The sequence below is a fragment of the Corvus hawaiiensis genome, chromosome 2, assembly GCF_020740725.1.
Source record: "Corvus hawaiiensis isolate bCorHaw1 chromosome 2, bCorHaw1.pri.cur, whole genome shotgun sequence".
NCBI lineage: Eukaryota > Metazoa > Chordata > Aves > Passeriformes > Corvidae > Corvus > Corvus hawaiiensis.
This window is the reverse complement of record NC_063214.1, coordinates 94528685-94545330: the sequence shown is the minus strand read 5'-3', so window position 1 is coordinate 94545330 and position 16646 is coordinate 94528685.

Sequence of the window (16646 nt, the reverse complement as noted above, 5' to 3'; positions counted from 1 at the left end):
AGTACGGGCTCAGATCAACCAGCCCCTCCTGGTGTTGATAAGCTAAAGGGAAGAAAATGTCTGCAAAGGCAGAGGAGGGATAAAAGAGAACTGCAGGGCAGGGCAGCTTGTGCAAGCCTGGTGCTCGCAGAAGGCAGCCTTTGTGTGAGCAGCAATAAATTGGCATGTGTATGAGGAGTGCAAGGGTCAGAGATAAGGAAACCTGGGACCAGGCAAGCCTTGTGTAAGAAGACCTTTTTTTTTCCCTGTGCCTACTCTGTGCCAGCTATGCTGCTGTGACTGCTGGCAAAAGAAGCAGGTCTTAGTAGTAAACAACCAAATCCCAGAGAACTGGATATGGTGGATCAGGCTTCACCTGCCTCTCCTTTTCATGCACAGCAAAACTGCAAAGCTCAGTGGTTCGGTGCAAAATGGAGCAAAGGCAGGGCAAGCAGTGGAGTGTGGAAAGAGGAAGCCACTGCTGATCACAGGGGAAGGAAGCAAGACACAGAGGGAAGGTTTGGTCCCTGTGGAGACAGACACTTCAGTGCTGCTCTACTCAGGCTCAGCCAGGCCACTGACTACTGCAGTGAGCACTGTAGAAAACACTGAGGGGGAGAGAGTAACTTTTCACAGGACCCAATGAAGTTTAGAAGAAAAATAACAGGAAAGCATAAATACCTTTCTTTCAGAAAAGGCTGCTTAACTTAAATATTTTGGGGAACTGTAGAATTTCTCTGCACAATATAGATGCACTAGATAGGCATGGCACGAAAGCAATCTTTGTTATTTAGCACAGGTTTCCACAGTTCAACTATTGATGTGTTCTCCCCCTCTGAACTATGTAGCACTAATTTTTCACATGAGTAAACTAGCTTGAATATTGGCATAGAATGTAGAGAAATACACTGAGCATATAGATTTCTCTCTGTCCCTGTAATACTGTGTGCATGTCTGGCCTGGATCTCCGGCTTTTCACACTGGTAGCCCATCTCTAATATTGATTTGGAACATAGATACATAGTACATATATTATGGATTTACTTCCATCTTTGTTGAATTTCTGTTGGTTTGAAATGAGATAATCTGAAAGAATGAATTTATCCCATAACATCGCTTTCTGTGCATACAGATACAGGAAATAATATAACAAATATCTTCTAGCATGGCAAGTAACTTCCCTTTCACTGGCTGCAACTCCTCCTCCTCAGCATCTGATGTCTGTCTCAGTGAAATGGCTGTGCGCTGTCATAGCAGGGCCCTTTCACAGTGAGACATCCCATCTGTCTTCCTTTCCCACTGCATTGCAAATGTCCCTTTGCTTTAATACCAGTTGCCGAGCCTGCCTTTCGTCTACTGCTGCATGCTTTTAAGTGGGGATGTTGTAAAAAGGTCAGGCTGCTGGGGTTTGGGTTTGCTTCTTTTTTTCTGATGACTTGGAGGTGGCATTTGGTTTTACATAGTGGTAGGACATAGTTTGTGACACATGGTATCTGTAAAGCTTGTGAGAATATGGTATCACTCAGAACACCAATGTGCACTCACCACACCACAGAGCCTTGGGTGGTGGTACATGTTGAGGTCTTCAGCACAGGACAGGCAGCACTGCTTCTCGGTGACAATGCCTCCAGCAACATGAAATACAATGGTCATGGTACCACATCAAACCTCAGCTGTATGCTCACAGCCTGAGCTGGTTGGATCAAAGTAGGTTCAGTGAACACTTCTACAGATCTTCCTACCTAGCATAGCAGTTCTTGAGAGCCAGGAGCCCAAAATACACAGGCCTCAAGCTCAAACATTTGTGAGATGCCCCTTTTTAGCATAAAGGTTCAGTTCTCCAGCTTTTACAGTCGTGTTGGATTTGGTGTTTGCCAGTGAAGAGGGTGCCAGGTTGTGCAGCACACAGGTAGCTCTAGGTAGGACTCCTCTGCAGATGACCCAGTATAGCTGCTGGAGGGGAACAGGCCTCTTTCTTTCCACCCTGAGAGGAATATCTAAAACAAGTGAGGGAACTTGTGTCCCTGACATGTCAGTTCATGACAGGGTGACAAGATCACATACAGTTGTCTGCAGTATGGGCATTTGATGAGTCTGCATTTGGTGATTGGCAGGCTCCTGCCATCACAAAGCAAATAAAAGCATATACAAGGACTGGTTGCTTTGTCTGCCATGTCATTTCTCTAGTATGATCATGTGCAGCACCAGCCATCACAATAACTGAACTGAACTGTTAATAAGCCATGACACTCATCTTGTGTTAAGAACTTGTTCTGTGTTCTCTTGTTTTTAGCCTACAGAACATTTTCCGCATGCCCATTTCATTATCAACCATGCTGTTTGTAATCCACCTCCTTACTTTAATAGGATTTAGTTGTCAAATAGGATTCCCTTTAATTTATAATCAGCATTAGCTCCCTTAGCATCTTGCTGTTCTTTGTTAGGTTCATCAGAATTGATTAAGGGTTGTAGAAGGTTTAGACTATTCCTGAGGAGCCCTCCACTGTGGAGTCTCCATGTAGGTATCTGGCTACACACAGGTACCATTGCAGCCAGTGGCAGTCTAGGCCTCTCTGGAATTCTACTACTAAGTGCAAGTGTATAATATTGTTGGAATCATGCATATGGATAGAAAATGTGGGGCTGGGAGATATCACACAGGGCTGTGCTCCTTTGGAGCAGCAGTTGGAGATGCTGGGGGTCTCAGGGCTTCTCAGATGGCAAAAAATCCCTGGCATATATACCAGGGCATCAATTCCGTAGTAACCAGTGGTCATGCCCTGGGTGTGGTCTCAGTCACACGGGCAGCAGAAAATACCACCTTCAGCAGCGACATGCTTCTAGGTAGCACCATGTCTTTTTCATCCAGGCCTTTATCTTCTGTTTGTTTGGAGGTGGTATTCTATTTCTTACTGCATTTAGGGGATGCTATCCAATGCCTTTACTTGTCAGTGAGATCAAAAGCATAATGACATCATTTCTTTCTGTTAAAAAAAAACCACTTATGCAAATAGTTGTCAGTCAGGGGTTTTTGGCTTCATATGTATGTGTGTTTCTTATAAATGTTTATAAGGCTTTTTATCCAGGTCACCACACCTCTCAAGGCTGGTCATAACTTTACCCTAATGTCATCAAACCTTCAGTTCCTGCCTATAGCTGCTCTTATGCTTAAGTTTAATAAGGGCTTTTATGAAATTTTTGAGCACAATGGAGATAAAAATAGGCAAAGCACAGGATGTTCATCAGGGCTTCTTTGTAGAAGAGCTTGAAGCTGCTACCTCTCTTTGGATCCCCATTGTTTCCTAACCTCACCCCTTGAGGGGGAGATGTATCCTTAGCCAATTGAGGAGAGGCAAAGCATGCTGCTAGAGGAAGTATCTTACTGTGATTTCTCTGCGGGAAAAATATGTTTCATTCACTGTGATGCTTAGCTTTCCGGGAGTGGAGTAAGGATAGGATTATAAAATCCACCTGTCTTCAACTCTCTTTTGTTAGAGGGATGACATACAGGAAACCTATCTGCTATCTATATATGAATGCCAAAAATATCTAGTTCATAATAAGCTCCTGATTATATCTTTATTCATTCCTTGAGAGTTAAAATGTGTCTTACTTTACCTCACTCCAAAGTTTTTGTTTGGGGTAGTTTAAGAAATTTTATTTAATGGAATTTAAGCAAAATTCCCTTAAATAAAACTGCAGTTGCACTCATTTTGCTTAATTAGCAATTTTTTTTTTTAACATTGGGGAATAAGAGCAAAATGCAATGAGACTGGTTTAACAGATTGAAAATTATGAGCATTTTATGCTGTGTAATAGGACTTTGAGCAACTGCAACTACCAGCCTTAACAGCTCAAACTCTCCTGGCTTTGAACACTGAAAATGCTGTTAAATTATTAAGCTTAGTCTCCACTGGCAAGGACATTCAATGTCTGAAACCTTACCAAAACCTCAAGGCAGTTGACAGCAGAGAGTATAATGAACAGAACAAAGAGAAATTGGAATAGAAAAAAAAAAAAGATTCTTTAGCTCATCCCTCAAACTGAAAAAAGTTAAAAACAGGAGCTATGAAACCTGAGCCAAAATTAAAACTTAAAAAAATTTCTCTTGTAGAAGAAAATTATATCAATTATCACTTCAGGCTGAAGGAAAACATATCAAATCTATTTCAAGCATTTTAATCCCTCATGAAATGAAGTGCAAAGTACAGACTGCATTCAAAATGCAGGGAAGGAAGTAAAGAATGTGTGCTTGTTTTATACAAAGGCTTAGTGGTTAAATATAAATTGAGCCAGAGGCAGGAGAGAAAGACGGATGGAGTAGAGGTCAGGGCATTCATTCAGGACTTGTAATACCAGGGAACCAGTTCCTACCCCAATAACCTTTTAGATATGAGGAGGAGTGGCACTGACAGAAGATCCTTATATTACGCAGCCTGGTGCTTAGGCACTCTGGGAAGGTAAGTGTGGACTCAGATCCACTTTGGTTATGACAGAAATAAGAACAGGATTTCACATATTCTGGGGATTGCTTTAATCTCTGGATTTTGGGCAAAATACAGGAACATAAGTATCAATGCTTCTCTGTCATGGCTTCGTGCATGCTAACCACACATTTTTCAGTATAACCTGTTCTTCTGGTTCAAGCGCCTAGGTATTAACATTTACTAAAATGTTAACTTTACGTATGGAGTTTCCAAAATGGAAAATATTTATGGGTGTCACACACAGAATTCGTGAAACATTCAGACCTTGGTAATGAGGAAACCTTGATGATATCTGTACCAGCTTCTGAGAGTCAGCTAAAAGGAAAAAAAGCAGGTGTAGATGGGGAAAGATTATGTCAGTTGAATCTGGGCCTAATTTTAACACACTGGATTTCTGCAAAATCAAGTAAGAATAGATTTCATTCACATTGTGGAAAAATATGGTTTACCCAGTTTTTTGGGTGAGTATTAAATAGAGAATTTTTATCATATCACATAATTTCTCTGCCCCTACCAAGAGAGTTCACTCTCCTGGCCCCCTGCATTCCTGCCATGGGACCTCGGCATGGCCCCCGTGAATTGCCACCTTTCCTCCTGGTTCTTCTCATGACTAGGAACAACTTGGAGAAGCAGCTTAAAACACTGCCACTCTACTGCCAAGAAACAGCCTGTGAATCTCAGTCATGTTTCATTTTCTACGCTCACAACTAGTCAAGGTCAAGATGTCCTAAGTGTTTACAGGAGATCACTGATGAATGGTGAGCTGCTCAGACATGCTGAATTGCAGATAGCTGCTTTAACTGACTTAATTAGAACATGCTCAGTATAAATGCTGTGTGAAGATGAATTTTGCTCCTGCTAGCAGCTAAGTGGTCTTTATCTAGAGGCTAAATAGGTTGGGAAGAAAATTGAGATACGGACAAACTTCAAATAAATCATAAAAGGAAGGTGACTAAATGAAGAACTTTGTGCAGGATTGAAATACACAGGGTGTTTTGACCATATACATATATACTGTGTACTCCTATAGAAGTGTCAGTTTTCCAGGTCAAGCAGAAAGAGTTATGAGAGAGCTTGACCCAGTTATTGCTGAGACCCTCTGAGGCAATTCAATATTGGATTACTGCTAGTAAAGGGCATGCAGAACAAAATACAATCTTTGCTAATTGCAGTGAGTCTGCAAGAGCAATTTTTTTTACCATAATAAAGAAAGCCAAGTGTTATTCAGGACTTCTGGATTCTACTCAAGCTCTGTCACTAACAGCAGATGCCAGTAATAAATACAGGCACATTTCCAGAAATGCAATAAATATGGAGTTCTGCTCTGTTTTTCCCATTAGACCTATTTTAGAATAAGATATATACTGCAAACAAAAGGAAATAGAGTATTTCAGTATTATTCAAAGATACACCTAGAATTTATTAATCAGTTTTAAATGTCTTATTGTTTTTTCTTTTCCTCCTGATCCCTCTAATAACACAATGCTTGATGACACAACTGCCACTCCCCACCCCCTAAATGAGCAGAGTGCTGAGAAGAGTATGGGGGATCTTCTTCTGTATGGTGCTGCCTTTCACTTATTTCTGGAATTCATGAAGATGGATCATTTGTTAGAGCAGCAAAGTGCAATTTCATTGCATCCCTAAATTTTTATGGAGACCACTTCTGCCCTTTATGTTTTATCACTTCCAGAGAAACTGCCTTATTTCATCTCTTCCTTCCAGAAAGAAAGGGACCATGCCCTGTGGCAAAATATTACACAGAAAGATCCTGTTTTGAATACTTCTTTTGAATAATTTTATGACAAATTATTCCTGTCTACTCCGCCAAGGACACAGAAATGCTGGAGAGACACTTGATAGCATTCATCTCGCCTAACCTGAGGCATCTGCCAGGTAGATGTCTCCACTTGAGCTAGACCAGGGTTCCCTTCCTAGACGAATGGATAGAAACATGCATTTCTTGTTCATGAGTCATCTGGTCTGGTTTGGATGATTACCTCAGGACAAAATGAATCACAAAGCAGAGGGGCTCATTTCTGTCTGCTGATAAGAAAAGATAGCTCAGATGGAGACATCTCTTTAGTAGATGCCTATGTTTAGGTGAGAGGAATTGCAGCCTCTGAAAGATCAAGAATTAGTGTCTGGCATTAATTCCATAACATCTCAAGGACTACCCACTTTTCTGAGACCATTTAGACAGTTTGACAGTTGTTGCTGGAGTTCTGGCAAAGAATCTGTTAGGGCAAGGCTTTGTTTCCTCTGTGTGTATTACTCCTAACAGGACAAAAGTTAGCCTATTAAAAAAACGTTCAGGGCAGAAAGGGTTATTTCTGTAGTGCTGAGCTTAATCTATTGGTTTGTGATTTTAAAGGAAATCTCGGAGCTTAAATGCTATCATTAAAACCTACAAGAAGATTGCACCAGTAAAAACCGCACCAAAAAAATTAATTTCTGTAGCCTTATTCCCGTAAGTCTAGCTATACATCTCAAATCATTAGTGTAGAAGAAAGCATTATAATTTTTCCTTGCTCAGTCTTAAAGACTGCCATTTTGATGTAATTTTATTCCTGGGTTCTACAAATTTCTGCTACTTACTTTGAAAATCAAGTTAACTAGACCTTGTAGCTTTTGTGAAAAATGCAGGATTAAAATATTGATGGGAGGTACTGTTTCAGCTGCAAAGGGCCTGGGAATTTTGAATGTGACTCTGTAATTCATCTCGCCTCACCTTTTAGAATCACTGAATCTTAGAATCATTTAGTTTGGAAAAGACCTTTATGATCACCTAGTCCAGCTGTTAACATGACACTGCCAAGTCCAGCACTAAACCATGTCCCTAAGTGGCACATCTACATCTCTTTTAAAAAATCTCCAGAGATGGTGATGCAGCCACTTTCCTGGGCAGCCTGTTCCAAAGCCTGACTGCCCTTTTGGTGAAGAAATTTTTCCTAATATCTAAATCTCCTCTGATGTAACTCCAGGTAATTTTCTGGTGTTCTATCACTTGTTAATTGAGAGAGGGGACTGACCCCCACCTGGCTACAGCCTCCTTTCAGGTAGTTGTATAAAGAGATAAGGTTGCCCCTGAACTTCCTTTTCTCCAGGTTGAACACCCTCATCTCCTTCAGCTGCTCATTACAAGACTTGTGCTCCAGAACCTTCATCAGCGCCATTGTCCTTCTCTGGACTTGCTCTCTGGACTCCAGCACCTCAATGTCTTGTAGTGAGGGGCCCAGAACTGAACACAGGATTTGAGGTGAGGCCTCACCAGTCCTGAGTACAGGGGGACAATCACTGCCCTGGTCCAGCTGCCACACTGTGTCTGATAAAAGCCAGGATGACATTGGCCTTCTTGTTCAGCAGCTGTTGACCAGCACACCCAGGCCTTTTTCTGCCAGCCAGCTTTCCAGCCACTCTTCCCTGAGCCTGTAGCGCTGCCTGGAATTGTTGGCACCTAAGTGCAGGACTTGGTACTTGGCCTTGTTAACCCTCATACAACTGGCCCTGACCCATTGATCCAGCTTGTCTAGATCCCTCTGCAGAGCCTTCCTGCCCTCCAGCAGATCAACACTCCCACCCAGCTTGGTTTCATCTGTGAACTTACAGAGGGTGCACTCATTCTCCTCACCCAGGTCATCAACATAGTTACTGAGCAGAATTGGCCCCAGTACTGAGCTCTAGGAAATACCACTGGCACCTGACAGCCAGCTGAATTTAACTCCATCCACCACCCATTCTCTGGGCCCAGCCATCCAGCCAGTTTTTTACCCAAAAAACAGGGCATCTGTCCAAGACATGAGTAGCCAGTTTCTCCAGAAGTCTGTAGGAGACAGCGTCAAAGGTTTTACCAAACTTCAGTCAGACAACATCCACAGCCCTTCCCTTATCCACTAAATGGGTCACCATTTCATAGGAGGAGATCAGGTTGGTCAAGCAGGACCTGCCTTTGACGAACCCATGTTTGTGCTGGCTGGGCCTGATCCCCTGGCTGTCCTGTACGTGCTGTGTGATAGCACTCAAGATGATCTGCTCCGTGACCTTCCCCAGCACTGAGGTCAGGATACCAGGCCTGTAGTTACCCAGATCCTCCTTCCAGCCCTTCTTGTAGATGGACAACATATTGGTCAACTTCCAAACACCTGGGATCTCCCCAGTCAGCCAGGACAGCTGATATATGAGGGAAAGTGTGTCAGTGAGCATTTCCACCAGCTCCCTAAGTATCCATGTGTGCGTCCCATCTGGCCCCATAAGCTTGTGTGTGCCTGAGTGGTGTATCAGGTCTCTGACTTTTCACCTTGGATTATGGGAGCTTCGTTCTGCTACCTGTCTTCCAGCTGAGGGGGCTGGGTGCCTGAAGAACATTTGGTTTTTCCATTAAAGACTGAAACAAAGAAAGCATTGGGCATCTCAGCCTTTTCCTTATCCTTTGTCACTATGTTTCTCCTTTCGGCAGAGAGTAGAGATTCTCCTTAGCCCTCCTTGTGTTGCTGATGTATTTATAGACACTTTTTTATTGTCCTTTATGGCAGTAGCCTGATTAAATTCTAGTTGGGCTTTGGCCCTTCTGACTTTTCTCCCTGCATAACTTCGTGACATCTTTGCAGTCCTCCTGAGTTGCCTGCTGCTTCTTCCGAAGGCCATAAACACTCCTCTCCTTTTTTTCCTGAGTTCCAGCCAAACCTCTCTGTTCAATCAGGCCAGTATTTTTCCCTGCCAGCTTGTCTTTTGGCACATGGGGATGGGCTCTCTGGTGCCTTAAGATTTCTTTCTTGAAGAATGTCCAGCCTTCCTGGACTCCTTAGCCCCTCAGAACTGCCTCCCAAGGGACTCCCTCAACCATCTCCTAAGGAGGCCAAAGTCTGCCACTCTAGCAGTTTGAGGCAGCAGTTCTACTGGCCCTCCTCCTGCTTCTCCAAGAAGGTAAAATTCATTCATTTGTTGTCACCTGCAAACTGACTGAGGGTGCCCTCCTTTGCTTTGCCCAAGATGGTCTCCAGCCATCACATCACCCCGAGTCCATCTCTGTTCATGAACAGCAGGTCCAACAGGGCACCTTCCCCAGTTGGGCCCTTCCATGCTCTGTCAGGAAGTTATGAATTCCACACACTCCAGGAACCTCCTGGACTGTTTCCTCTCTGCTGTATTTCCAGCAGACATCTGGTAAGTTGAAGTCCCCTGCTAGAACAAGGGCCAGCAATCTGTGAGCAGCTTCCAGCTGCTTATAGAATATTTCATCTGCCTCTTCATCCTGGTTGGGTGGTTTATAACAGACTCCCACCAGGATATCTGCTCTGTTGGCCTTTCCCCTGATTCTTAACCACAAACACTCAATTCTGTCATCACCACCATTAAGCTCCAGACAATCAAACCACTCCCTAACACACAGGGCTACTCCACCACCTCTTCTTCCTTGCCTATCCCTTCTGAAAAGTTTATAGCCATCCAGCACTTCAGCTGTGTGAGTCATTCATCATGTCTCCATGAGGGCAACCATGTCATGGTTTTCCTGCTGTGCAATGGCTTCCAGCTCCTCCTGTTTGTTGCCCGTGCTGTGTGCATTGCTGTAAATGCACTTCATTTGGGTTATTGATCCTGTTACCTTTTGTGGGGAAGAAGCCCTAATTCTTACATGACCATTCTCAGGCATTTCTGTGGTTTCTAACACATCAATATCCCTTGTGTCTTTGCTGCCACAGTTATCTCCATCCCCTACCTCCACTCTGACAGCAAACCAAAGGATATCTCTAGCTCACAGTCCCTTAAATATCAGTGTGCTGCCCTAGGCTTATCTCTAGAGGGCCTGGTTTTATCCCTTTATAAGAGCTAAGCCTCTGGGAGATAGCCACTTGCCCAGCTGGGATCAGGTACTTGTGGTGTTACTCAAGTATTAACTGCATATTAGTCATCCGTTAACAGAAAGGTTAAACCAGAACTGCGTGACCAGCCAGCAGTCAGAGAGATAAAGAGGGTGTGATCCAAACAACACAATTTGCAAAGCTCTTCTGCTCTTTGAACACATGCATGGAGAGAGAGAAACATTGCTCCTCAGTTCCCATACATCACTGGGGAAGGACTCTGAGAGCACACACAAACCTGGTGGCCCTGGAAATTGTATGCCTCTGGGCAAGAGTCCTAATTCAGCTTACGATAGCGTAACATAATTTATTGAAGTAGTCACCATTCAGATCGCAGCCTTTCGATTTTTGGCTCTCACTAATGTCTGCAACAGGTGCAAAACTGAACTGGGAGTAGGAAACAAAGAGATGTCTAAGAGCATATTGTGAGGAAGTCAGTTCTAGGAAAAATATTATTGTTAAATATGCAGCTTTAGTGTACATTCAAGGACATCAAAAACTTATCTTTGATTCTGAAAACATATTGGGATTAAAATAACATAGAGCTAAATTAATACTGTTGATATGAATAATCATCATAATACAAAAAGGCACAAATACCTCTGTTCTAAATTTATTCATCTGTCTTTGAAAAGATGCATGTGCTCTTATTAAATCAAATGTATTCTGTATTCTCATCAATTTTGCTTCTCATTTTTGCCCATTTTTTCTTTTTAAGAAAAATTCTGGCATTTCAAATCATGTAGTTCACTGCATTGTTACAAATGCTTAAAAATTGCCTGTGATACATCCACTGATGATGGATGACATGCAGATATTAGATAAGAAAACTATTTTCATTCTTTGTATAAAGAAGTCACTATACAAAGTATTTTTAACAGGCATTGACTGGTTTTAAACAGATCTTTAGATGAGGCTTCATTAAAAGATACTGTAATAATTAAAGACCCTACTATGTTGAGAAGAACTTAGCAGAACTGTGAAGTTAATATTGCAAAGATTGTAAAATTCAAGTTTCAGTCCCATACATAGCCATAACTGTTATTCTCAACACCAACGAGCCTGTCCCTCAAAAATTCCTCACGATGAACCTTCCTTGGCTAACCAATTGAACACATCTTCCAAATGACAAGTGCCTAGCAGAAAATGCCATTTCCTGCAATTTAAATAAAGGGTTCCAGACTGCTTTGTATCAGATAGATATGGGATACTATCTGAGCACGCAGTTATCTCCGTTCCTACATGATGCTTGTTGACAGCACAGCACTTTTCCTGCCTTGGCTGTTTGCTTACATTCCATGAGCCCCTCTTCCAACATACTTGCATTCAACTCATCTCTGTTGAACCCTTTTAAGTAACCCCTTCACCCTCTGCCCCTCATCCACTTCCTCTAATATATCTTAAATATACACTCTGAGCCTGTGAACTCTGATAAAATGCCTCGGTCAGTCATACAAGTTAAATGAAGTATGAATAAAAGGTAAGTGGAAGGTAATAGGATGGAATTAATGTCGTTTTGGGGGATCTCGATTTCCAGATATCAAACCTGTGTTTCAGTCTCTAATGCCCTGAAAATAAAAAGTCCTGGATGGACACAATTGTTATGTTACTCCTTAAGACAAATATATCAGGAAGACATATTACTATTAATCCTTTACCCATTCATTTAATAGATAAAACAATTCAACTGTTTCTCTACTCTGAAAAAGCCATACAATGCATCCCATCTGATCCTGATTTATTGGTATTCATCCTTCCCAATATGTGTGGAGTCCTTTTGGCAGGGGCTGGCATTCTCTCATCTGTTGTATCCTGATGCACATCTGCTCAGAAGTGTCACATGTAGGTCAGGCACAGCCAGAGCCAGAGACAAATAGTACGAAGGCAGATGGTTACCAACTGCACTATGGGTGAGATGTTGGCTAAACAAGGTAATCACTTGCTCTGCTCTCAAGTATATTCCCCATTTCAATAAAGATTTTTCCACCATTTTTTGAAAAATGGTGGTAAACTCCCAAAAAAGAAGATTTCTCTGTGGCATGCTGCAACTTATCATTGCCAACAACCTTTGTTATTTGCCTGAGCTTTAGCAGCACTGTATAGTTTAGTTATAAATTGTTCACATATCGCTCTTCAGAGAGGTCATAAAGGGGGCCATTTTCTGATAAAGAAGGACAGGAAGGAACCCTTCCATCCTGATCTCTAGTGTAAATGTTAAACCCATCACTCACACCTAATCCAAAATTAATAACATATTCTAGCAATACCACTGCTGGAGTTCATCTCTCTGTTACTTCCCATGTTTTATTATCTTGACAGTTTTTTCTTCATAGCAACATGATTGCTTACCTCAAAATGTTGGCTCATGCTCCTATTTTAAATGCAGAACCAGGGTTCTAGCTAAATACACTAATTCTAAATCAGTCAATAACCTGAATATGAAGGTTGTTTTATATCAATTAGGATGCTGCTTGAGGTTCTAGTATTTTGGGATTGATTTCCAGTGTCTACGTGATATGTTTAACAATACTAATGATGAACTGGTAATTATAGCTTGGGCTATTTTGTGATATCTAAAACGTGATGGGTGTTTACTCTAAATCTTGAGAACAATTCTGTATCAACTAGTGATTATTTAGCTTCATGAAAGACTACTACAATTAAATCATCAATTATATGTGAAGATTAATACTAGTTTCATGGTCATTGTCCTTTTCTCCAGTCATCTGTATAGAGTGAATAAACTGGTAGAAAAGAATTTTCCCTTACCCTTCTAAAAAGAGCTTCAATTGTGTTGATATGCAATGAAATTTGCTATTGAAATAATATTTCAGATTAATATTTACAGGCATTTCTGTTCTGTACACATACATTGATTGGGTTCATCTGCACTGTGCAGGCATGCACATTTTTTGTTGGCTAGTGATAATAGTAATTGTAACAGCAGTGCTAATACTGCTCTTCTGTGTGAGGCGTGTTGATATCTCTTGGTGAAAAGGGCTATAGATGAAGTCGGTAATGTATTGTTACATCATGTAGGTTACTCTGTTCTGTGATGTAGTAACATTCTATAATAACAATGTTGTCAACACTTGCTATATGATGCTATTACAACAATAACTACACCTTCAATAATTTTTTTAAATTTGGGCTTAGATACAGTAATACTCTGACTATTTTTTACACTTTTTTTGTTTAAAAGGACAGAACCTGAAGTGTACAGAGAAGTCAGGATTATATGAGAAGATACCATGAGGTGATACCATTATTTATGTGTTCATTTATTTTCCCATTCTGAGCATGAGTATGAATGATTGGACTCAAGTCTTAGATTTTCAGATTTCAAAGTCATGTGATGACAAGAGGCACAGCTCAGCCAAAATTCCTGTTTATTTCACTGCCATTTTGCCTATGTAACATCTGCAGGAGTTGTGCCCCACACCAATTCCAGTTCCTTTGATGTAACAAGTATTATCTGCCGTTTTCACACCACTACTAAGTGCCAGGAGATGTGCTATTTAGCTGTCATGATTAGGACTACATCTGACTGTGTTGCTCAAGAAAAGCTATCCTTCTAGTTAACATCACTACACAGCTACCCCTACATAAAAAAAATCCTTTACAAAAATTTCTTATTCAGTGAAGTACCCCAAATTGGTAAACACCAGTTGAAGAGATTCCCATCTGCTTTTTGAGTGCCCCTGTTAGCTGTCGGGATTTGTAAATACAGCAAATGGTATTTTTAATATGGTTCAATCACATTGTGAAATCAGTTATTTTGTGAAAAGGCTGTTTTATAATATGACTGGAACACATATGAAATTGGACTCTCTCTCAAAGAGGAGACAAACTGACAGGACGCATACTGAGAAAACTGAAAGGTCTGTGTACAACTCCAGATTTGCCGAAGAACTAAAATGATTGCAAAACTGTTCATTTCCCCTTTCTTTTGGCAGCTTATTCGGAATGGCGACACAACCAGTATCTAAAATCAAATGACTTCTGCTTAACGATCTCAGAGACAGAGGGGAAAAAGCATTGACGTCATTGAAGTCTACAGGATTTTGGCATTTGATTTCAATGGGTGAGAAATCAGTCAGTGATTTCTAAGGGGCATAGAGGATCACAAGCTACAGAGGACTACAAACTACACTTGGGATGACTGGACATTGCATGTGCAGTTATGGGACAGAGCATGGAGAACTTCAGTGACATGTGGGAAACCTTGCAATGTATAAGAGCAAGAAGAAGGCAATACATAACTTGGGAAAAAAACCACAAAAATTATCTGGTTTCCACATACCTAATGGGAAATATTAATTTTTTTTCACTGTGCTTTTGTGCAAATGGCTGTATGTTCTGCATGCATCAGATGCACAAAGAAAATTGCATGCCAGGGGCGTGTGTTTGCCTCTAAGATCCTGACACACCAGCTCGTTTTGGTACCTTGCTGGAAGATGTCACCAGTTTCATTTAGCTGTTAAGTACTAGGGTGTCATCCTGACACCCAAGTTGTGGTCAAAAATGCTCCTTTGTCTCCCCCTTTGGATGCAGATTTCACTCTTCAATCAGTTCCTGGGGACACTGCATGCTCTGAGTGCTGCTATCTAAGCAAGATGATGATTAGCTAATATTCCCAGGTGCCAGTTGCAATCCTGCCTATTCACCTGGGACTCAAAAGGATATTCCAGGAAGAACAGATCCCATTTACAATTTTCTCCAAGGACATTAAGAATGTCTTTCCATGCCTGGTCTGTACTCTGAGGATGTGTTAACCAGGGACAGCAGACTCTGCATCGAACCTGCTGTGGAAAAATTGGGGTGGAGTGACAATTCACTAAATTGTCTGTGCCTCTCCTAGACACAAACAAGTAGATTAACAGCTATGTTTGTGAAGTGCTTTGAAATCTATAGATTAAATTTAGTGCCTAAAGTCATGTGCAGTGCTAAATACTTTTATTGTCTTCTGAAATTAGAAACACCTTTGAAACAATTTCAAACCCTTCTCCCACATAGTCAAATAAAAGAAATTAATCTTGGCAACAATTAACTTTCTATCCTCATTTCTCAACCTGCTCCATCTGCTACTTCATCTGACCTGTTCCTACACTTCACTGATCAAATGCAGTTGCAAGCTTATCCATCATCTTACAGCATAATGAAGTGTAAACCTTTTCTGAATCAATCTGTCATGTGAGCCATAATTTAGAGTTCAAAAGATTGCATCCAAGACCATTTTAAGCTTTAATCAAAGCCATGCTGAATGATGGGCTACTTGCCATTAGCAAATGTCTCCCCTTTGCTGCTCAACATTCTCAATGTGTCCAGAAATTCTATAATTTTAATAAACATTTGTAATTGATCAAAAATAATAAAAAACCCCAAGCAACAACAACAACAAAACCACCCTACAACAAAATAAAATAATTTTTCTTAAATGACCTTGTTTAATGGCTGTCCTTAATGTCTAGATTCCTATTTGAGGTGAGCACAAGAGAAAACATGGTAGCAAAATTATCTCAGTGACCTGAAAGCACATGATGGCAGCAAAGATGCAAAACTAAATATGATTATATATGGGGTATTGCTTGTATCCTTCAATTTTGCCTCATATCATCTGTTGTTACATAAAGACTAGTTCAAAACAGCCTGCAAAAGAGCAATCATACATCATTTCATGCATAAGGCTGAAGTAATCTAGCAGTAATATAGCACTGACACACTAAAGCCAAATCCTGACATCATTGGTTTTCAATACTGTTGTCAGATAATAGTAACTGAATCCAGCATCTGGTCCGCAGGAAGGAAAAACAATCTTTCTCCACTAGCCCTCACATCCACAATATGCAATATTGAATTCAGAATGGCCAAGCTGTAAAATGCCTTACAAAGATCAAGGAGCAGGGAGGACCTTGAGGAACACAGGGAAAGGTAGAGAAGAACAAACTAAATCAGAGTTCCTGCAACTCACAAAGGTGAAGGGCAATGAGGATCGAAGCATTCAACAGCCTTACTCATCACTAAATGAGGTTAATTAAGATTAGATATTTAACACTATTTTAATGAGGAATTAGAAATGCGGGCTGCACTTTCAAAGAACAGTGTAAACAACATTTAGATAAGTAGAATCATTCAAATTGGTAACACCCAATGAAACACACACTGGCAAACTTGCAGATCTTGCTGAAGAAATTTGTGTTTCTCTATCATCTTCAAGAGGTTATGGGATGCCTTAGAGAAGTGTCAATTGGCAATATGGCATACTTTCTTGGAAGGTGGAGAACAGTCTGAGGAGCTAGAGCTCAAGGAATGTAACTTCAGT